The sequence below is a fragment of the Schistocerca cancellata genome, chromosome 3 (genome assembly GCF_023864275.1).
Source record: "Schistocerca cancellata isolate TAMUIC-IGC-003103 chromosome 3, iqSchCanc2.1, whole genome shotgun sequence".
Classification (NCBI taxonomy): domain Eukaryota; kingdom Metazoa; phylum Arthropoda; class Insecta; order Orthoptera; family Acrididae; genus Schistocerca; species Schistocerca cancellata.
In genome coordinates, this window is record NC_064628.1 from 954,877,448 (window position 1) to 954,888,167 (window position 10,720).

The window sequence follows — 10,720 nt, forward strand, 5'->3', positions numbered from 1 at the left end:
ACGCAATCAACAATATGACATAAGAATCAGCTTATTTTTCAAGGAACGCCTCTCCAGTTTCGATTTGAAAGGGTGTGGAGTACTGCTAAGATTTTTGAATTCTTGTGGTAGCTTATTGAAAATGGATGCAGCGGTATAGTGCACACCTTTCTGCACAAGAGTTAGGGAAGTGTGATCCAAATGTAGATTGGGTTTCTGCCGAGTATTAACTGAGTGAAAGCTCCTAATTCTTGAGAATAGGCTGATATTGTTAACAAGGAACGGCAGTAAAGAATGTATATATTGAAGGGCCAATGTCAAAAAATGGCAACGGCCTTGCCGCAGTGGTTACACCGGTTCCCGTGGGATCACCGACGTTAAGCGCTGTCGGGCGTGGTCGGCACTTGGATGGGTGACCGTCCAGGCCGCCATGCGCTGTTGCCATTTTTCGGGGAGCACTCAGCCTCGTGATGCCAATTGGGGAGCTACTCGACCGAATAGTAGCGGCTTCGGGGAAAAATACCATCATAACGACCGGGAGAGCGGTGTGCTGACACAACAGCCCTCCTATCTGCATACTCCCCTGAGGATGACACGGCGGTCGGATGGTCCGGGTAGGCCACTCCTGGCCTGAAGACGGAGTGCTAATGTCAAAATACCCAGTCTGATGAACAGGGTTCGACAAGAGGTTCACGAACTTAGACCACTTATTGCCTTAACTGCCCATTACTGAGTCAAAAATATCTTTTCCGAATGGGAAGAATTACCAAAAAATATAATACTGTACGATATAAACGAATGAAAATAATCAAAGTAGACTAATTTTCGTGTCGAACGGTCACTTACTACAGATATTGTTCGAATAGTAAAAATGGCAGCATTAAGTCTCTGAACAAGATCCTTAATGTGGGCTTTCCATGACACATAGAAATATGAACTGTTCAGTTTCGCTAATCATATGCCCATTCTGTGAAATTAAAACGTCGGATTTTGTTGAATCGTGTGTTCGAAACTGTGAAAACTGAGTCTTACTGTGATTTAGCATTAGTTTATTTTCTACAAGCCATGAACCTATGTCATGAATTGCACTATTTGAAACAGAGCCAATGCTGCACACAACATACTTTAATGCCAAGTTAGTGTCATCATCAAACAGAAATATTTTAGAATTACCCGTTATACTAGACGGCACATAATTTACTTAAATAAGGAACAAGAGTGGCCCCAACACAGATCCCTGGGGCACCCTCCATTTGACCATACGCCAATCAGACCCCACATCACAGCCATTCTCATCACTGTGAATAATGACCTTTCGTTGCCTGTTGTTAAAGTAAGAGGTGAACCAGTTGTGAGCTAGTCCCCAAATTTCGTAATGGTCCAATTCTGGAGCAATATTTTGTGATAAAAAACAATCAGATGCCTTAGTTATATCAAAAAATACGCCTAGCGTTCGAACCTTTTGTTTAACCTATCCAGTACCGCACAGAGAAAACAGAATATAGCATTTTCAGTTGTTAAACGACTTTTAAAGCCGAACTGTATATTTGGTAGCAAATTATGTGACATAAAATGATCAACTTCCCTTACACACACACACAGCCTTTTCAATAACTTAAGTAAACATGATGGTATAGAAATAGGTCTAAAATTGTCTGCATTATCCCTTTTTATAAAACGGCTTTACTACCGAGTACTTGAATCGTTCAGGAAACTGACCATTCTTAAAGGAAAAATTACAAATATGGCTAAATACAGAGCTAACATGTGTAGCACAGTACTTTAATATTCTGCTAGGCACTCCATCATATCCATGATAGTCGTCTGTCATCAGTGATTTCATTATAGACTCAATGTCCCCCTCGTCAGTATCAAAGAGGAGTGTTTCAGACATCAGTCACGGAAAGGCATTTTCCAAGAGAGTTATGTGATTCCCTGTAGAAGCTAAGTTTTTATTGGATTCACCCACAATGCTCAGAAAGTGTTGGTTAAATACTATAGATATATCTGACTTATCAGTAACATAAATATTTTTACTACTTTTAGTCGTTGACCTTGTGCTGCTAACCAGACAATTCCTTCACAACTGACCATATGTTTTTAATTTTATCGTGTGAATTAGCTATTCTATTTGCGTACCATATACTATTTGCGTTCCTAATAACAATTTTAAGCACTTTACAATACTCTTTGTAATGGGCTACTGAAGCTTGATTGTGACTACTTCTAACATTTTGATATAATTCCCTCTTTGTTCTACATGATATCCTTATCCCACTAGTCAGCCACCGAGGCTGCCTTTTATTGCTAGTACTCCGTTTAGAACATTGTAATGGAAAGAAACTCTCAAAGAGCACGAGAAATATGCTAAGGAAATTTGTCATGTATTTTACCCGTGCTGTAAACATCCTGCCGCTCTCGTTTCTTAACGAGGTTTAAAAACTCTCTGTTGCCTTTGGATTAGCTTTCCTACGTAGTTTGTAATTATATGTGACATTGTGCATTGTTTGAGTACAAAAGCCATTTATTGGTAAAATTTGTGCATCGTCGTCTGAAAGGCCATTTGCCCTTTTACTAACAGAATGAACATCTAGTAATGAAGAATGAATAAAAACAATGTCTATGGCTGTGCTACTTGTCCCCTACACCCTAGGTGGAAAAAATACTATCTGCATCAGATCATATAAGTTTAGGAGATTTACCGACATCCTTTTTCTTGCACAATCATATACAAAATTAATATTGAAGTTACCACATATAACTAATGTTTAGTGCTTTCTATAAAGTGAACCAAGGTTGAGCAGTAATGACCTGAAATCAGATTTAGGGGACCTATAAACAACAACAATTAGAAGTTTAGTTTCATTAAATCCTACGGCCCCTGCAGAGCATTCAAATATCTGTTCAGTGCAGTGCCCTGATACGTCTATGGACTCAAACGGAGTCCTGTTCTTTACGCACATGGGCACTCCCCTACTCTGCGAGGACATCCTTGAAAAACAGCCAGCTAATCTGTATCCTGGTAAATGAAGTCTCCGAATTGTCAAATTATTTAAGTGGTGCTCCTATATACCAATAATGTCAGAGTTAACTTCTATAAGCAGCCCAGTAACTTTAATACCTCTTGTATTTTGATGAAATATACAAATTCCTTCTCTACAGGGCTATTACAAATGATTGAAGCGATTTCATAAATTCACTGTAGCTCCATTCATTGACATATGGTCACGACACACTACAGATACGAAGAAAAACTCATAAAGTTTTGTTCGGCTGAAGCCGCACTTCAGGTTTCTGCTGCCAGAGCGCTCGAGAGCGCAGTGAGACAAAATGGCGACAGGAGCCGAGAAAGCGTATGTCGTGCTTGAAATGCACTCACATCAGTCAGTCATAACAGTGCAACGACACATTCAGGACGAAGTTCAACAAAGATCCACCAACTGCTAACTCCATTCGGCGATGGTATGCGCAGTTTAAGGCTTCTGGATGCCTCTGTAAGGAGAAATCAACGGGTCGGCCTGCAGTGAGCGAAGAAACGGTTGAATGCGTGCGGGCAAGTTTCACGCGTAGCCCGCAGAAGTCGACGAATAAAGCTAGCAGGGAGCTAAACGTACCACAGCCGACGGTTTGGAAAATCTTACGGAAAAGGCTAAAGCAGAAGCCTTACCGTTTACAATTGCTACAAGCCCTGACACCCGATGACAAAGTCAAACGCTTTGAATTTTCGGCGCGGTTGCAACAGCTCATGGAAGAGGATGCGTTCAGTGCGAAACTTGTTTTCAGTGATGAAGCAACATTTTTTCTTAATGGTGAAGTGAACAGACACAATGTGCGAATCTGGGCGGTAGAGAATCCTCACGCATTCGTGCAGCAAATTCGCAAGTCACCAAAGTTTACGGCTCCTTTTTCTTCTGCGAAAAAAACGTTACAGGACACGTGTTTCTGGACATGCTGGAAAACTGGCTCATGCCACAACTGGAGACCGACAGCGTCGACTTCATCTTTCAACAGGATGGTGCTCCACCGCACTTCCATCATGATGTTCGGCATTTCTTAAACAGGAGATTGGAAAACCGATGGATCGGTCGTGGTGGAGATCATGATCAGCAATTCATGTCATGGCCTCCACGCTCTCCCGACTTAACCCCATGCGATTTCTTTCTGTGGGGTTATGTGAAAGATTCAGTGTTTAAACCTCCTCTACCAAGAAACGTGCCAGAACTGCGAGCTCGCATCAACGATGCTTTCGAACTCATTGATGGGGACATGCTGCGTCGAGTGTGGGAGGAACTTGATTATCGGCTTGATGTCTCCCGAATCACTAAAGGGGCACATATCGAACATTTGTGAATGCCTAAAAAAACTTTTTGAGTTTTTGTATGTGTGTGCAAAGCATTGTGAAAATATCTCAAATAATAAAGTTATTGTCGAGCCGTGAAATCGCTTCAATCATTTGTAATAACCCTGTACTTGTAGAATTCTGGAACATGTTTCATGCTCGACTATTATGACATTTCTAGAGACTGAAAGTTTTTAGAAGTCAACGTGAACCGACCGTTTAAAACACCGCTCTCTCTGTTCGTTCACAAAACTCAGAAGACATCGGCACCTATGTTGATGCCGCGTTTACTGATGCCTGGGAGGCATAAGATACAGTTCCATAGCATCGGCGTATGAACAAAATACGAGCTTTCGGAATATCACGCCACCTTGGTGATTGTATTGAAGTGTTCGTAGTAAGCAGAACACAACATGTCACTCTTAGCGCAAAAATATTCGGGCATAAGAGTAACTTCCAGCTACACCAAGGGCGTGTTAAAGGACTATTACCATTCTCACAATTCCTATCACCGCCATACAGCGGCTGTAGAGGAGACGTGCTAGATAAAGTTTTGCTGTGGAACCAAAATGTACGTTTTGGATGTAAATAATTGTGAAGCTTCGTTCAGTTTCAGGCCTCCCGCTTCCGGTGCGCACACAGCGGAGAAACGGACTTGCGACTTGGATGCTCTACAGTATCCCGTGGCGTAGACGATGTTTCGAGTACTCATCGAAGAGTTGTCTTGTGCGTGACATCAGAGTCGGGAATGCGGCGTGGAGCACGACGGCCAATCCTCCTAGTGGGAAACGTGCCGTGGGGTAAAATGGTACGTAATGTCAGGGACTGACGGCGGTGCTCTGTTCTCTTTTTGTGTGTACCGTGAAGCCGGAGATTGGAAACTTATTCTATATCCAAACAGTGTCATTCCGGGCATGGATTCCTTATCAGGACTTTACCATCCTAGAGGCCTGTAATAGAAACTGTGTGACACCCTGTCTGTAGATGACCTAGTGGAGAATATCGGAAGAGCCGCGAAGCTCATCGAGGTAGCTACTGGTGTACACAGCGAAGTAGTGTATCAGGGGGCATACAATGACACATAACGATCAAATGCCTCAAGGGCAAATGCATGCGGTAAACCAGTTTCAGGTCGCCAATCCACTGGGCAGATTCAAAGACCGAAAGCAAGGTGACCTTCGCCCTATTGCTCTGTGTAACTCTTTCGTTACAGACGATTTTCAGAGAGGTGGGCAAATGTGATTCCGAAATGGAGCTAAAGCAACCTGACGAAGAAGTGTGCTTGTAAACAACGGTAAGCTTACAGCTGCAATTGCGTGGTATTATTTACCAGTCATTTTTCTTGCGCTTGCGCTCTCATGATTTCTCGTAATCTGCTGCACTTTTGCGTAACCACATAAAGTAATTTTCACCCATACACACGACCAGTGATCAAGAATTACTCCTTTTATAAAGGCATCTATAAATAGTGCAGTAGTAGAAAGGACTGTGACAGCAATGTAAGCAGCTTCTAAGGCATGGAAAACACCACGTATAATACCGGAAGAGGCACTTGAAAATGGGAATCATTTCACAAATCGTCTCATGCACGTGATAATAATTCTAGATGGGAAACTTATACATTATGTGGCTGCTAACAGTTCCGACGGCTTATTGCCAATATTATAGTAGGACGGCAGCACATTTCCAGACGTGCTATTATGTGATTGTATCGTTAAAACAGTGTACACATGCGGGTGAAGGCAACAACTAACGAACACCAAAACCATCGAGCACCAACCAATCATATAAAGTATCATTATCAGTGTATTCTAAATTTAAGAATCAGATACAAAATGGTCATCAAGATCACGTGACACTTCCAGCCATAAATCGATCTAGTGATGAGAGCATCAATACGTGATTCGTTACATAAAAAATGGTTCGAATGGCTCTGAGCACTATGGGACTTAACATCTGAGGTCATCAGTCCCCTAGAACTAAGAACTACTTAAAGCTAACTAACCTAAGGACATCACACACATCCACACCCGAGGCAGGATTCGAAACTGCGACCGTAGCAGTCGCGCGGTTACAGACTGAAGCGCCCAGAACCGCTCGGCCACAACGGCCGGCATTCCTTACATAAAATGTAATGAACGACTAGCTGCAATAACAAGAAGAACAGTAATAGTGCATGAACGGCAAAGCAGGGAGAACGTGTGATTTTATTTCTTTTCGATATGAGCGCACACAGGGTTTGGTTATGATAACACACGCTCATTTGGCAGATTCTAATGACAACAGGAAATCCATCTTCATTGTTTTCAACTTTGCGTTGATGAAGAACTGAAACTGGTTTCCCGCTGGTTTGTATGTAATAATAACTTGCAGAGGATGGGTAGTTGCTACAGGGATCTTACTGTAACGTCTTGCATATAAATAGGCGAAGGGACCGACCGCTGTTCTAATGCCCTATCGTTAACAAATCGCTGGGTATTTGCTGCTGGTCCCTTCTACTCATGCTGCGCATGCTCACAGAGCACTTTCTTTTTTGTCATATCCCCACGCCCCTCTGTCAACGGACTTGTCGTGATTTTATGACTTGTAGTGTCAGCATGTGATAGACGTGTATCGTTTTCCCTTTACATTTCTTTTTAAAGAATCATTGCAATTTAGATTTCTTCAGATGGTTACATCCAAATATTTTACGATTCGGAATTCGACTCACAGATCGCTGTTACAGACAAAGAAAAACGCAGCATTTATATTTCAAGTATAGAACACCTGACAGATGCAATAAAACATCAGTAATAAGTCGACCTGAGGGAAGACGACACTGTGAATTGTCAGGAGCTTTCCTCCCGATATTCTTGTGTACAGAACAAGAGTTTCCAGCACTTTAAGGGACGAATGGATGCTTACCAGTTCACACTACAATAGAAGTGTGTACACAGCGCAATACAGTGAAAGATTCACTATTTCCAAACCAGGTGACTGGCTCCCACTGCGAAGCATACGTTTGAAAAAGTTTTCAAATGTGTGTGAATTCCCAAGAGACCAAACTGCTGAGGTCATCGGTCCCTAGACTTACACACTACTTAAACTAATTTATACTAAGAACAACACACACACCGATGCCCGAGGGAGAACTCGAACCTCCGTTGGGAGGGGCCGCGCAATCCGTGACATGCAGCCTCAAACCGTGTGGCCGTACGTTTGAAATACACGTGAGAGGTGCGTACACCCTCCCTCTCGACCGGTGGATGAGCGTGGAGCCCTGCTGCAGCGCCAGTAGAGATGGGGTATCCGCTCTTGAACTGATTCATAGAGTTGAATCTTTCAAAGGACTGAACAATCAGTGATTCAGAAAAAAAGAACGGTAGCTCCAAACGTTTCCCACGGCAGAGAGAGAGAGAGAGAGAGAGAGAGAGAGAGAGAGAGACGGAGCATATCAGCAGCGCCTCTGCTGGTCACAGCACAGTGCACGCTACACAACACAGCCAGCGCCGGCCTCTGCCCTGCTTCTACCTTGGCTGCCTGCATTGTGCAGTGCCCCATTGGATTTTGTGTTTCACATATGCCGTGCCATCTCTGTGCGTCGTCTGCCACGTGCAGTGTCTGGCGCAGCTTAACTTAGCATTGCACTCTGTTGGCGATCGTTTCAGTCGCACGTCCTGCCCTCTGGGCAGTTGATGCGAGCAACAGGACAGAGAGCCACCTAGCGGATAACACAGGAACTACTTGCAACAACCTGCTCGCAAGGGAACGGACGATTTGTCTCGGAGCGGGTGACTGGTGGCCATTCACCGCTGCCCCCACCCTCGGAACTCGCCCGCTCTACGCTCACCCCACCGTTCTCGACTCTAGTCAGAGCATTGAGCAAAGCAACTCAGGTGTCACTCTGGTCTCTGCGGTCTTAGCTCACGCAGTAATACAGCTCGCGGCTCGACCTGCTCGACTCAGCGCCTCTGCATCGGAGTTCGTCTCTACTGGATATTGTTCTTCGTAGTAATACTGCTATGTATATTACAATATTATGTTATGTATACATCATTTGTTTTTATTTTATTTTTATTTGTTTAAACTGATCAGATTAGGTTCCTGACTACTCCTCTTACTATAGGATTTTTATTATGGACACTCGAATTTACGCTTTAATTACGAGCGAACCGATAAACGTATCGCAAAATGTGATACACTAATATTTTCCTTGTTTTATTCTGCGTAAGGCTATATGCAGCACTTTGGTTTTACAGTCAAATTTATATTTTTTTTCTTATTCTGGTACGGATTTTGCGATTTTAGGCGTCTTCGGAAGGAAACGTTCACTTTAAAAATATATGGCTTGCGATGTATTTGTATGAGGTTAATGATATTTTAATACATTATAGGCAAATATATTGTTAATGTAAATCTCAAGTTACAACATTTTCCGATCACCCAAAAAACCACGATAGTGCAAAATAAATCAATAATCAAAAACTTTGTCATATCGTGGAAATTTCAATAAACAATACAAAATTCTTACTCATTATCTGTGTTACTTCAAAATAGGATCAAATAAGATCAAAAGACAGGTATAGTACTGGAATAAACCAAGTTTAAAGGGCAATGTGCCTTCCATTTATTTTCTATTGTAAATGAGTGGTGAGTCATGAAAAAGAGCTAATTCATTTCAGGGAGTGAACAGTTCTGATCCGATCTCTGAAAAGAACAGTTTTGCCCACCTCTAAGTGCCAGCCTGGGGCAGCGGAGTGTGGGCGCCAGCAGGGCCGCAGCTCGGAAGTTCGCGCCAGCTCTACGGTGGGTTAATGACGTCACACTGGCACCACATTTCAGCACAACTGTTCCCGCGAAGTCGTGGACGTGGCAGCCGGGGGTCAGGCCGCCACAGCGCAGCTCCTCTTGTCCACGATCTGATGCCTCCGTGATGGACGTCAGAACCCGACGCCCCCTGGAGTTCGCGCGCCTACCGTCGGCCTCTAAAACGGCAGAGGAGCGCCATTCACGTGAATGGCTACGGAAGTGTCTGTAGAGGTACATTTGTAACATGCGGAACGTAGGTGCGATCGGGCTCCTAGCATGCTACCGGAATGGGGAGTCTTAGGGGCACCCTTTGTCGTTTCATTGGAGCAGGTGTCAATTTTACACCCTCTAACCTCCCCCACCCCTCGCCCGTTGATCACGCCACACAAGAGAGCGAAAAAAGCAAGCTGAAGGAGCACCTTTGGCAGCTACAGATCACTTTTAAATTTCGTCGAATGTTTTACAACGGTTCCTAATTGTTTCACCACCTATACCAGAATAAAAATTGCGCTCGCACTTTACTCCAAAGGCGTCAGTCCCAGTGGGGCTGCTCTAGCTGGAGGGTGGGAGTCATCAGTCACCCTGCTGCTCATCGCCCATCAAGCTCTCTTCCCTCTGCAAAATGTGTGGGAATCGACGCCCTAAGTGGAGGATTGGTTTCATTGACGCCATCTATGCCATCTCCTGAGGTTCTTTCGTGCCCGTTCCGAGCGGCGGTGTGTCTGAAATGTTTTGACAGCCACTCGTAACAAAACTATAGCGAGCTGCAGCATGCTGTAAACCAATGAGTAACTAGAAACAACTAGAGGAAACTGGTATTTCCACTCTCGAATACCGATGTCGGTGATGTAACACATTCCAAATCACCCCTATAATTTACAAGCCAACTAAGATGTTGTCTTCCACATGCTAGATGCACATAAAACAATCGATCTTCTCTCAACTAAGTAAACACGCAAAATGAGCAGCAGCAGTCAGCAAAACAATTTACAGGGGAGGGAATAACGGTCCAGCGAAAACGCATCTCCATACACAATCTTCTCAAATTTCCACTCGATCACGAAAGCCACCCAACGCATACTAAGAATTAGTTCGCTATTCGGTCGTCTAGAAGATGGCAAAGTTAACTCAGACACATTCCTACACTCCAACAGGTCTCTGCATTCGGACAGGTGATGCCGTTAATGGGAAACGTGCATCATTCCCACCACAGGCCATGCATACATGGAATCAGTCACATATATGTTTTATCATTATACTTACAATTAAATGTTACGATCGCGCTCACGATTGAATGGCATTCGACAATGAGTGAAGTATCGGAAATGCACTCTGCTGAAGGCTGTGGCTCTGGAAATCGAAATATCTCTACCTTCCTTACTACGCGACATAGTCCTTACACATGTCGGAACATAAACACATACATTATAAGCCTGATGCTGAAATGCGAACATATCACGTAGCCTCCACTATTACTAAGTATAACACTTGAACAATACATGATTCCACACGATGCAAAATAATACTGACCGAAAGCCAACGATGACTGGGCATGTCTCTTAGGTTTTTCTTGCGAGTGCTACCACTGTGTCTTAGAAAGAGAGACGCAATCGG

The 10,720-nt window shown here is 43.6% G+C and overlaps 1 pseudogene; it reads left to right on the plus strand.

Annotated features, from left to right (window-relative positions):
* Window positions 1–305: 305 nt before the first annotated feature.
* Window positions 306–423, plus strand: LOC126177791 (5S ribosomal RNA; annotated as a pseudogene).
* The last annotated feature ends 10,297 nt before the right edge of the window (window positions 424–10,720 follow it).